Raw genomic sequence first — 13554 nt, forward strand, 5'->3', positions numbered from 1 at the left:
AAGAGGGATGAGAGAGCCAGGGGGGCAGTGGGTGCTGGAAGAGGGGTGAGAGAGAGCCAGGGGGGAGGTGGTGCTGGAAGAGGTGTGAAAGCAAGGGGGAAGGTGGGTGCTGGAAGAGGGGTTCGAGAGAGCCAGGGAGGAGGTGGTGCTGGAAGAGGTGTGAGAGCCAGGGGGGAAGGGAGTGTTGGAAGAGGGGTGAGAGCCAGGAAGGAAGGGGCTGCTGGAAGAGGGATGAGAGAGCCAGGGGGGAAGGGGGTACAGGAAGAGGGGTGAGAGAGCCAGGGGGGAAGTGGGTGCTGGAAGAGGGGTGAGAGAGCCAGGGGGAAGGGCGTGCTGGAAGAGGGGTGCTGGAATAGGAGTGAGAGAGCCAGGGGGAATGGGGTGCAGGGAGTAAAGTGAGAGGGACAAAGGAGAAGATGGTGCAGGGGCATAGGTAAAAGAAAGTGTAAAGGGAGAGACATCTTAAGAATGGGAATGTCAGGCAAGCAGCCATCATAAAACACAAGTAGTAATGAAGAATGGGAATGCACAGAGGGGACAGGTGTTAAAAGAAATTAAAAACTCAAGCCTTCATACTCCATTCACTTATATTTTCCATACCCCCACTTCTAAATTTCCACTTTGACCACTGCCCTCGGTCCCTGCTCCTGACTGGCTGTGTGAGCCGACAGCTGCAGATCGCTCATTGCCCAGCGTGCCCAGTAGGAATACAGAACACAGGATGCCATAATCAGGTAAGTTCATATATTTTCTCATGTGCCATGTGTTTTTAACCATCCTTTGTTGAACAAGGGGCACCTCTGTGTATCCAATGATGTTTAAAACACTATGCATTGCTCATTATTGCGCTGTAATTTTCTTGCATATATATCTGTACAGAGACTTTTAATTAAGAGGAAAAAACACTGCTTGTCATAAATTTTATCTGTGATTGTGTCAATATATCTATTTTTGTTTGCATTGTAAATGGTGTATGTTGCTGCTCCTGGGACTCACACTCTAGTATCTGATATGCTGTACCAATTTTTATTTGTCAATGAGTTTTTTGTCTGGGCACTACTGTATGGCATAATGTTATTTGGGGGCACTACTGTATGGCATAATGTTATTTGGAGGCACTATTGTGGCATAATACTGTATGGTATATGATTTGTGGGCACTACTGCATGGCCAAATATGAATTGAGGGTAATATTATGTGGCATAATATGAACTTCTGCCAAAGGCAAGTCTCTTATTGTTGAATATGACGGGGGCCCAAAGAAGTTTCTGTACTGGGTCCCAAAATTCCTCTTGTCAGCCCTGCCTGTGTGTCAAGGGGGTAGATGTCTCCAGATAAATAATCTAAATGTTTCCTATCTAATCAAACTGATGGATCACATCCAATTATCTCTCACCTACCTCCTCTATCCCCCTTAATTAATATACTGTGTTATTTAAAATGAATAGAAAGGACGCATAACCAGTTACTGTAGTATAAACAAATATTTTTCTCTGACATTTTTCTGTAGATGGAAATACTTTTAATGCGGCCGCTTGGGTTCAAATGATCGTTCAATAGTTATGTTTTTTCTGATATATTTGTTAGTTTTATTTCATGTGGAATGATTCATGAAAATTCTGCCATTACAATTTAATTGAGGGAAAAGGGTACCTGTTACCTATATGTGTGTAAGTACTCTGTTGTTGCTATTTTGTGGGAGATTTGAAAAAAGCAAAACATTGGTTTCCTACAGTGGTGCCTATATAATTGGTGATATTGCTGTAGTATGGGGTGGCATGGTGGGGGCAATGTTGTAGTATGTTTGGGGCTTAGTATTGCTAATAAGTATGATAGGGTATTGCTGTAATGTGAGGATGATGTCGGTTGCTGTAATGTGAGGATGATGTCGGTTGCTTTAATGTGGGGGGTAATGCTGGTTGCTGGAATGTGGGGGTGATGCCGGTTGCTGGAATGTGGGGGGGGGGGGGGGGTAATGTTGGTGGCTATAATGTGGGGGGGAGGGGGGGTGATACCGGTTGCTGGAATGTGGGGGTAATGCTGGTTGCTGTAATGTGGGTGGGTATCGATGTAGTAGGAGTGTGTGTGGGGAGGTTATTTATTGCTGTAATTTGGGTACTAATAATGTATTGTCATGGTATTTATTGATGTAATATGGATGCTAACAATTTAATGTTGAGGGTCATTAGGAGAAATAAATACCCCCACACACACACTCATACGACATCATGTTGTACTGCACCAGCAACGCACACTGCGCCAGCATCAGTGTGCAACAATATAGTGCATAGGGCCCACAACACGTGGGCCTGTGTGCTTTAAATGCCAGGGCTGATTTTTAGTCCCAGTCCGGCCCTGGCCCGAGTATATTGTGTAGATGATGGTTGAATTGCGTTGGCTGGTGTACTGTAGTTATTTTTTTATTGCTAGCTATGATGATAAGCTAGGAAGTTTAATGTAATAAACTGTACTGATCTATGGGTAACATGAGTTAGTTATGTCTAGTGATATTAATGTAGGGGAAATGACCTTAAGGCGGCGGTTCCCAAAGTGTGCGCCGCGGCTCCCAGGTGTGCCGCGGCGCTGTCACTGGGGTGCCGTGGGCCAGCCCTAGAAAAAAGAAAGCAAACAGACTTACCAATTCGCGTGGCGCTAGGACCCTGCAGCCTCCTCTCTCCCGCAGCTGTCACTGAATATCGACGTCAGTGACAGCTGCGCGAGAGAGGAGGCTGCAGGGTCCTAGCGCCACGCGGATTGGTAAGTTTCTGTTTGCTTTCTTTTTTTCTATAGCTGGCGCGGAGCAGAGGAGGGGGTCAGATGGCGGAGGAGGGGGTCAGATGGCGGAGGAGAGGGGCAGATGGCAGAGGAGAGGGGCAGATGGCAGAGGAGAGGGGCAGATGGCAGAGGAGAGGGGCAGATGGCAGAGGAGAGGGGCAGATGGCAGAGGAGAGGGGCAGATGGCAGAGGAGAGGGGCAGATGGCAGAGGAGGGGGGCAGATGGCAGAGGAGGAGGGCAGATGGCAGAGGAGGAGGGCAGATGGCAGAGGAGGGGGACAGAGGGCAGAGGAGGAGGGCAGATGGCAGAGTAGGAGGGCAGATGGCAGAGGAGGGTTACAGATGGCAGAGGAGGGTTACAGATGGCAGAGGAGGGGGTCAGATGGCAGAGGAGGGGGTCAGATGGCAGAGGAGGGGGTCAGATGGCAGAGAAGGAGGACAGAGAGCAGAGGAGGAGGGCAGATGGCAGAGGAGGGTTACAGATGGCAGAGGAGGGTTACAGATGGCAGAGGAGGGTTACAGGTGGCAGAGGAGGGGGTCAGATGGCAGAGGAGGGGGTCAGATGGCAGAGGAGGGGGACAGAGAGCAGAGGAAGAGGGCAGATGGCAGAGGAGGGGGGCAGAGAGCAGAGGAGGGGGACAGATGGCAGAGGAGTGGGACAGAGAGCAGAGGAGGAGGGCAGATGGCAGAGGAGGGGGACAGATGGCAGTGGAGGGGGACAGATGGCAGGGGAGGGGGACAGATGGCAGAGGAGGGGGACAGATGGCAGAGGAGGAGGGCAGATGGCAGAGGAGGGGGACAGGGGGCAGAGGAGGGGGACAGAGGGCAGAGAAGGAGGACAGAGGGCAGAGAAGGAGGACAGAGGGCAGAGGAGGAGGGCAGATGGCAGAGGAGGAGGGCAGATGGCAGAGGAGGGTGACAGCGTGAGAAAGGGCAGAGGATGGTGACAGCGTGAGAGAAGGCAGAGGAGGGTGACAGCGTGAGAGAGGGCAGTGTGCCTGGATGCAGAGGGGGCAGTGTGCCTGGATGCAGAGGGGGCAGTGTGCCTGGATGCAGAGGGGGCAGTGTGCCTGGTTGCAGAGGGGGCAGTGTGCCTGGTTGCAGAGGGGGCAGTGTGCCAGGTTGCAGAGGGGGCAGTGTGCTTGGTTGCAGAGGGGGCGGTGTGCCTGGTTGCAGAGGGGGCGGTGTGCCTGGTTGCAGAGGGGGCGGTGTGCCTGGTTGCAGAGGGGGCGGTGTGCCTGGTTGCAGAGGGGGCGGTGTGCCTGGTTGCAGAGGGGGCGGTGTGCCTGGTTGCAGAGGGGGCGGTGTGCCTGGATGCAGAGGGGGCGGTGTGCCTGGATGCAGAGGGGGCAGTGTGCCTGGATGCAGAGGGGGCAGAGTGTCTGGATGCAGAGGGGGCAGAGTGTCTGGATGCAGAGGGGCATTTTTGCATACAACTAAATAAGTATTTCTGTCATGACCTAAATACTTATTACAATTTTTTGACCCAACTACTTCTAAAACAGGACTGCTCAGTAATTATTTTGGAGGGGTGCCTTGAAAAAATTTGGAGACTCTAAGGGTGCCGCGAACTGCAAAAGTTTGGGAACCACTGCCTTAAGGTATTTCATTTCATTTGGGCGTTAGTTAACATTGTCACATACTGAATCATGGAATGATCATAAAGTATCAGAGTAACTAAAGCATCTTACTTTGTTTTCTTGTTATGGCCTGCACATAAATCCACTACTTTGCCGTACGCATTTATTGCATTTGGCAAGAAAAGTAGCTAGTCATTTTAATTATGTAAAACATATAAAAATATAATGTATAATAATGGATGTCTTTGCTAATTAACATTAAACTGATTTATGCATCACTGTTCACTGACACATTTTATTTCCTATATGTTGGAATAAACTCAAAAGTATATCAGTAATAAAAGTTTTAAGCCTTGTTTCAGTGGATGTAGTTATATTAATAAATAGACAATTTTCTGAAAACAAAGCACAGAAAACTGAAGAGTGTTTAGTCTATATGATAGTAAGTGAAGTGATGGTCCACCTGCACATAAATTACTTATTTTCAAATTATTTCAACCAATTTCTTTCAAGAAAGTATTCTAGTCACTGGAAAGGTTTAAAATTGCAATTGAAATTAAACATAGAAATGGTTACACTCAACATAGCTCTTCTGTCACACACTAAGGGGTATATTTACTAAACGGCGGGTTTGAAAAAGTAAAGATGTTGCCTATAGCAACCAATCAGACTCTAGCATTGTAGAATGCCCTAAATACATAACTCAAATCTGATTGGTTGCTATAGGCAACATCTCCACTTTTTCAAACCCTCAGTTTAGTAAATATACCCCTAAGGCAGTCTTTTGTCACATGTACTAAAGCAGACCTGGACAACCTGTGGCTGTCAAAGTGTTGTGAAACTATCAAGCTTCAACTTGTAGTTTCACCATACCTGGAGAACCATAGCCTGTGCAGGCCTGCTCTAAGGGATGTTTGGCTGTGGACACATAATTTTCTATTGCCCACTAATATGAAATGATTTCATATATGTACAAATGATAACCTTGTGATGCATGGCATCCAAAATAGCAAAGATCTCCCACTGTGGTTTAAGTTTGTATGGCTCTGGGCTATGTTAGCATTGGGTATCAAGACACACAAGTGCAGCATTCAACAGCAATGTTCGTCTGTGGAACTCATATGCAGGAGTATATCCATTCTAATCCATGCTCTTATGATTTGCAGTCCACAAGATGCCATTGCTAGACTAGCCTTCCTTTAATGCTCAGGTAAAGAATAAAATGTCTACAGATCCATTGCCAAAAAGACATAATCATATAATCATATAAAGATGCCCTCCCAGACATAAGTGTAAACAACCATCTGTGCGAACACACAGCATTTGGCCACAGCCAACTCAGAGAGTGTTCTTCCACATTGACAGTCACGACCTCTTGGGCCATCAAATTCTCCAGCCAGGTCTTACTGGCCAGTAATTCACTGTTCTTCTGGGAATTTTTAATTACCCTGAAGGCCTGTGGTACAAGTAATTCCAGCACAGTGGATTATGTCCCCTAACAGTCACTCTGTCACAATCGGTATAGTATGTATTTACATATATTAAACAGTATACATATCAAATCTGTAACCCGGAATGCTTGGGTCTTGGGTTTTCCAGAAAAGGAGTTTTTCCATACTTTGGGCAACATAATTAAAATTTACTGAACTACATTTACAAAGTATTCCTGTTTTTTTTCCCACTGCCTATGGCATTCACCTCATTATTAAATTTTTTAGCCACTAAATATGACATCTATATGTATTGAATATTGGGGGCTCTTTTATCAAAATACAAAGAGAGTGTTGTTATTGTTTTTCACTATACATTTTGAATTCTACTAATTTATTGTAATTTAAGATCACAATTTGTAATCTACATTTCCATAAATTCAGAATTTTACAAACAGGAAACAAGCTTAATGAATACATTTATTTTTAAGTGTTTGCAGTTGATAATGATTTCCAAGCACAAAAAAGTTTTAGGATTAAGATACCCATTGACCAAATGGTTTTAAGCATTTTTAAAAATTGTTTGATAAAACAATTATCAATTTGATCGTTGATAAATTGAAAATATAAGTTAGATTTTGGGTTTTTTTTAGGCGAAAATGCATAGAAGACAATCAAAGATTTAAGGCATCATTTTTCATATAAGATATATGAAACCCTTGGACCTTTGTCATAAGTTGTGTTTACTGTCTATAGAGCATTTATGTTAGTAACAAAGTATGATATAGCTGAAGAACTTTTATAGCGGCAAATACCATGCAATAGTTTTCGTACTGATTATTTTCAAATATATCTTATATCCGTATTGGTGGGTTTATTTAAGTAACATTGATATCATTGCAACATTCAAGTATATCTTCATTAATAACATGAGTATTGTGCCTACAATGAAGCATACTGAAGCAGGAGGGAGTTAATTAACAAGAGGTTACATTTCTTGCTGAAGTAGTAAAGTCTGCTGGAATTAATACTAAGAGCCTGATTAATTAAAGAAAGTTATTAAAAAAATTAGTAAATTTTCTTACTCAAGTTTTCTGGACAAAAACATGCTGCAATGCAAGGGGTGCAAATTAGTTTATTATTTTGCACATAAGGAAATTACTGTCTGTTTTTCATATAGCACACAAGTACTTGATAGCGTATTTGTACACTGAAATTTAAAGTTGATCTGGGACATGCCCTACCCCAAATATAAATCTGTCCCCACATTTTAAATTTACCTACCCCTCCAATGCAACATGGTTTTGCCTTACTTGCTTACTTTTGCTTAACTTTCCTTAATTAATCAGGCCCTAAATGAATGTCTCTGCCTTCTGGGTAGTAGTAATAAGTATAAAGTAATAAACAATGTTTGCGTTTTATAGTTTATAATACAGCATTAAAACTTTTTAAAATTGTTTGTGTAAGGCAGAGTTTCTCAAATCCAGTCCTTATGGAACCCTAGCAGTGCATGTTTTCCATATCTCCTTGCTGGAGCACAGGTGTATTTATTACTGACTACACAGGTAGAACTTATTATTTCATTTGTGATCTAGAAAACATGCACTGTTAGGGATTCTTAAGGACTTGATTTGAGAAACCCTGATGTAAAGGATCGGAACGCACCATCAATGGCAGGTTGGATTAGAGGCAGATTGGTTGACCATCCTGGGCACAGCTCTAGCCTTATTTTGTCATTGAAGTAGCACATATGTCATATGCACCCTCCTGTTAGGCAACGTGGCCAAGCTCACCTTCCCTGAAACAACCACTTGTATGCTTAGCAGCACTGTTGGTGTTTATGGCAGTACAATGGGGCACCTCAACAACAGCCAGTATTGACAAGGTTAAATGGCAGAGTGGGAGGGGTAATTTAACCTACAATGCTGTAAAGTCATGGTGCTGGCTTCTGATCAAAAATCTATAAAGCTGCCCAGCAGCATCACCAACCCAGGTTGGCACAATGAGTATGCATGCCTGTCCATTATAATTATTTATTTCTATTTATTTTTCTATTTTTAATTCCATGGGTATTTATTGTGAACATTATACTAAATAGCCATGGTTCTCTGAAATTTATATAATTGTACAAACAATTTTAACTTTTAATTCATGAAGGGAGCTGGCCAAATTTGTTACTATGCCGAGCTTAGTGATATGTTTCCACTTTTCCAAGATATTTGCTTTTGATTCTCACCAACAAATCAACAATAATTATGCCCACTAGCAGTGTAGCTGTACTGTGAAGTTGCTTAGTGGTGCATGCACCTGTGTATAGATTGATGGAACCATAACATTATTAATTTCTGCACTGTACACAGTGCTTTGACAGCCAAACCACTTTTGTGTGATATGGAAACAGCATCCCCCATTAACATTCATTATATGCTGACTGAGCATATCATCAACTTAGAGCACTGCTATTTTGTGGATAGAAATTCACAGCATTTTAAATTTCCTGTCTGACATCACCCAATATGTTGGTAGTAACGCTAACCATAAAACCCTTAGATGTTGGGTAGACAGCTACAAAACATCTATAAACAATAATTACAAAGGGGGAAGAAAGATGCTGACACACACCTGTATTGCAAAGGGATACAAGGTACACAGCAATTTAAATGCACCATGCTAAGCTGTTATCCTTGCCAGTATTACAGATATTACTGATTCCCAATAGTGCATATTAGTATAAATCTAACAAATTAAAATAGCAGCACACACCAATGTTTTCTTCCCCTTTTGTATTTACTACTTAATGTTGTTTTAGCTATGCAGACAAACTCTAAGGGGCATATTCAATTGTCCGCGGGATCCAGCGCAGAAAAACTAATACCGTTGATACGGTAATCTCTCGCTGGATTTCAGCTCGCAGCTCAGTAAATTACCGTATTAACGTTTTTTCCGCGCAGGATTAGCGTAATAACGGTAATCCTGCGCGGACCGCAGGATTTTCGGCAATCCCGCGGATTATTGAATATGCCCCTAAAGCTTTAGTTTATTATTTGTACCACATTGTAACATTTTGGGTTTTTTAACTCTCAAAATGAAACATGATTTTAATGGCATTTTTGTGCTTTTGAATTGCCTATGAAACATTTGCCTCTCTATAATAAAGATATCTATAGCGGAGTGAACAAATCCAATCAAAATGTCAAGTAAAATCTGCAGGTATTTGGTTTTTATTTTATGCATGCATATATTGAAGTTAACAGAGGAGGACCCCTGTTCATTATTCCTACAAGGTAAACTACATCTAGATGATGTCTCGGTTACTATCACCATGGCGTTATTCACACGCCACCACAGATCAGAGGTGAACTGTAGCCTAAGAGGAAACTTGATGAGGAATACGTGTATATGAATATACTCAGAGCTAGGTCAGGAGCAGAGCAGGATTAGGATTCTGTAATGGCTTATTATGGCACATTTCCATGGACCCCAAAAGTCTCCTTTGACAGATACCATAATCTATCATCTGTTTTGTCTTTGTATTGTAACCTGGCAAGTGTTTATGGTGGCAATTAAACCCATCATAATAATGATGCAAAATTAGTTATTAGCTGAGAAAACTGCAGTTATAAGATTAGCATAAAATAAAATACAGTAAGGTAAACGTTTTTAGGCTCTGCCATATGCACAATGCATAATTGTTAGAAGATATAACTGTAAGGGAAAGTCAAATGAAGTGTGTATAAACAGCATTGAAGCATATTAATTGTATTTGTGTTTAATAAGTCAGAAAGCATAGATTATAATGCAATTGTAAAGTAAGTTAATTGTGAAATTAATTACCTGCCGATTTAGGATACTGTCCATGTAGGCACTTTGCATGTTTCACCAGCAGTCTAGCAACTGAGAAAATATATTATTATAAAGTCTTTATATTACTGATAGCATCCTCCGAAATGTGATATGAACAGCAGGTACTTTTTAGGGTACCATCACTTCTGCTGGAACTGTCATACTAGGCAATTTGTAGACAAAATGGTCAGCACAAGTACTTTTTATCTTTCTTCCACCTCCAAGGTACCTGAGATTAGGTCTCATCATTTAATTGAACACAATTTGCATTTTCCAGTTGCACTTTGACCAACACAATAAAAACAAAGTGACATATGTAATAGGGAGAGTCCCAATATCCCTTAATTCATATGTTTAATATAGGAGATAAATTAGACTAAACCAGGTAGAATTTTAGGAGAAAAACAGGAACATTTTAATGAATGGACACCATGGCGATTGTAGGTTGGATCTTTGAAGTGACAATTTGCAGTTTCCACTATTCGCATTATCAGGTGGATGTGTAAACTCACAGAGCTAAGCCCATACTAATGTTCTTGGGGCTATAAAATGGCCCATGAAGTGGGCCTGCACCCTAAAATGCACTTGGCTGACAAGTAGACAAAAAAGGGCACAAATAAGTGTCTATATTTTGCGGCTTGTAAATGAGTGTTACTGTTTGTATTTCTTGAAATATGACCCAAAAATCACATTAATTATATGAACCCTACTTTTCTGTGATTCAGGGGATTATAATTAGAAGCTCATTTAATGGAGCTCTACCTGAGCTCCATTAAAAATAATGTCTAATGGTGGAATGGTCCTCATATGCTGGTGAGCTTTGAGTAATTACTCTTTATACCTATTTATTATAGCCTGCATAAGACATATATTCTATCATATTAATGCCGCCATACAAATAAAGTTCTTGAATACTGAAATAATCTTTTTAATGCTCTGTTTTATCCAGGTAGTTGTCTGTCTGTCTGTCTGTCTTTAGTAAATGACCTCTATAAATCAAAGGTTATACACCATGGATTTTAATAGCTGAAAAATAAATTATACCAGCATTGCAATATGAACACATTTAGCAAAATTTGGACTAAGAGCATTCCTACCATTAGTTGCAAATATTAAACTGCATCATTAGGTTTCAAGATGATCAATTTCAAATATAAGAACAATTGCTAATATTTGATGTGTGAAGATAAGTCTATTTTTTCTGGAACTGCATTTATTTTTTAAATCATCCCTGTCAAAGACAACGAGGTAAATATTGATTTTTCTCAGGGGTCATACTCAGTATCAATATAATTTAAACTGTTACAGGAAGCCAATAAAAAAGCCTTTCAAAATAAGAAGTGAATTTTTCATTGCATTGCAAAAAAAAATCTTGCACTCAACAATATTGATATGAGGTAGTTAAACTCTGTCTTGCATGTAGTAATTCACTCTCAAATGCTATATGTAAAAGTTCAGATGTAATGACTAATTCATTTTTTTTATTTTACACAGAATGACAGTGAATGGAGAAACTTTGTTGTATTGATCTGCTATACTTTCAATCAATTCTTCTTTACAATCTAAAAACAATTCCTTCAAGATATGTATAAAAGTTACTGTCAATGAGTTTATAGCTCAAACATATAACAGCGGTTTCATTATTTTAAAAATATATTGTAATTACCATTAAAAAGTATTGCATCATTTTAGCCAGTAGCTTAAAGCAAAAGCATATGCTTTGTAACCAGACAGAAATGGACATGGATTTATATGGCTAACTTAGGAAAAACAAATGCAAGTGTTTAGAAAACTGTGAGGTCATTTAAATAAATAGCAGTTGAAACACAACGGATAGGGGTACTACAAACAATTATTACATGGTAAAGAGTAGAGATACTGTAACTAGTTTCATATTGGTTCTCAAAGTAGTTTGTTGAATCTACTCAAAGGGGCATATTCAATTGTGCCGTTCCCGCGGCGTGTAAAAACTACTACCATAATACTACCGTTATTACGGTAGTAGTTAGCTGGATTTCAACTCGCGGCTCAAGGAGCTGCGAGCTGAAATCCAGCGAGAAAATTACGGTATTAACGTTTTTTCTGCGCATTATTACCATAATGACGGTAATAATGCGCGGACTGTGAGATTGTCTGCGTTTTCGCTGACAATTGAATATGCCCCAAAAAGTAAAAAAAATGCAATAAATTCTTTTGCAAGTTTGAAGCAAACTAGAAGCATCTCTAGTGATGATTGGCAAGTAGAAAACTGTTGGAGTTCAGCTATGGGCAGAAATAAATAGTTTTGAGTGGAATAAACATGCCTCTTACTAAAGTGAATAACCCTTTTACCAACCTGAAAGTGGACACCACAATAAAAACAGAGAAAATAAATTAAAAATTTGGCTGGGATGGCACATAGAATAAACAACTACCAACCTAGTGTTATGGGCCAGTCCTCATAATGCATTTGGTATAGGTAGAGGGTGTATCTAGGGTATATCTGTTATTTTTTGTAATTTGTGCCAATGATGCAAATAAAATGATCCCTTCTTCCCCTTTGTGCTGAAGTTAGTGTGTTGTGGGGAAATGTATACTAAAATTATCCATTCCTGTCTGTGGAATTCTTCCCATCCCAGCCATGTGAGACAGGATGTGGAAAAGATGATTAACAGAATAAACCCATTGCTTACGAGGGATGTCTTTCTTCCATAGGTCTGAAATCTTTAACCAAGCAGATGCATGGACAGTGGTGAGAAAAACATTTGAATTCTCTAAACTAGAAACCAACCAATCACAGCTCATAGAAGAATCCATGTATGGTACTTTCTTCTGAGAATTTATTGATGTCTGAATGAATCACAAGAGGATCACAATGCATTGTGTATTATATTTGAGAAAGATTGAGGACCATGGCATTAGTTGACTATGATTTCTAATAGTGTTTTATTATCAAAAATAAACAGCAAAGGGTCTTTGTAATCCTTACATTAGTACCCATCTACGCTAACCTCCAATGACATAGGAGTGCCCGAATAGAGCTCACAGCTCAACTGTGTGTTTACATAATGTATTTATTAATAAGAGCTCACAGCACAAGGCTAGATTATTTATATATGGAACACGGACAGGTTAGACCATGGGAAGCAATTAAACTTGCTATATAATATTGGCAAGCTGCTTACCTCTAGTTAGATTCATTGTGTTGTAGCAATATACATCATTGCACCACAGCTTGTTAAACAAGGTTTTAAGGAGGATTATGGAGTACTATTGCCCATTGTAGGGTGTCACCTTCATATTAGAAGAATCAACATATGACAGTGTTTATAAGAGGCATTTTTGAGAGATTTGTTTTTGTGTGCATTAGAACACATAGAACTACACTCTAGAAAATAATTTTACAATGTAATGCCAGGAATAATTTTTATGTGTGCACAAACTTCAAAACATACCACATGCTGACTTACATGTCAATGAGCTGCTCATTTTTCCAATAATTAATTCATGAGCATGCGTCAACCTCCTGAGCCTGCTCCTTTCAGTAGGATGAAAAACAGAATGTCCCTCTGACAGATCAAAACATTCCATGACCACTAATCCTCACTGTGTTCTTCCCTGAGTGAGCTATTCGGGGCATTGCTTTCCTTTTTTATTCTTATGTTTGAAGTTACTATTCCTTCCAATTTGTATGTATTTATGCTGCATACCTTTTGTGACACCACACAAATAAATCTATTGAAACAGCCACCTGAGGATGTGGGCCCAGCAGCATATTTTCCGCCATTTCATCTCACTTTCCTTGTTTTTGCTGATACCATCACACAGTACTGTCATATTTATAGGCTATCTAATGGGAATCAAACATGTAAATATGAGCCTGGCAAGATGCTTTAATCATAAATGATTTTGTGTACAAATACACCTCCCAATGTACTGTTCAAGTG

General features: G+C 40.4%; 1 long non-coding RNA gene across 1 annotated transcript in view; it reads left to right on the plus strand.

The window, feature by feature from the left end:
* LOC142150040 (uncharacterized) overlaps nucleotides 1-12483 on the plus strand; it is a 29801-nt gene extending 17318 nt beyond the window's left edge. The window contains exon 2 of the long non-coding RNA XR_012690985.1: nucleotides 12323-12483. This is a non-coding gene — a long non-coding RNA (uncharacterized LOC142150040). The remainder of the gene's footprint in view (nucleotides 1-12322) is intronic.
* The last annotated feature ends 1071 nt before the right edge of the window (nucleotides 12484-13554 follow it).

The sequence above is a fragment of the Mixophyes fleayi genome, chromosome 4 (assembly GCF_038048845.1).
Source record: "Mixophyes fleayi isolate aMixFle1 chromosome 4, aMixFle1.hap1, whole genome shotgun sequence".
Classification (NCBI taxonomy): domain Eukaryota; kingdom Metazoa; phylum Chordata; class Amphibia; order Anura; family Limnodynastidae; genus Mixophyes; species Mixophyes fleayi.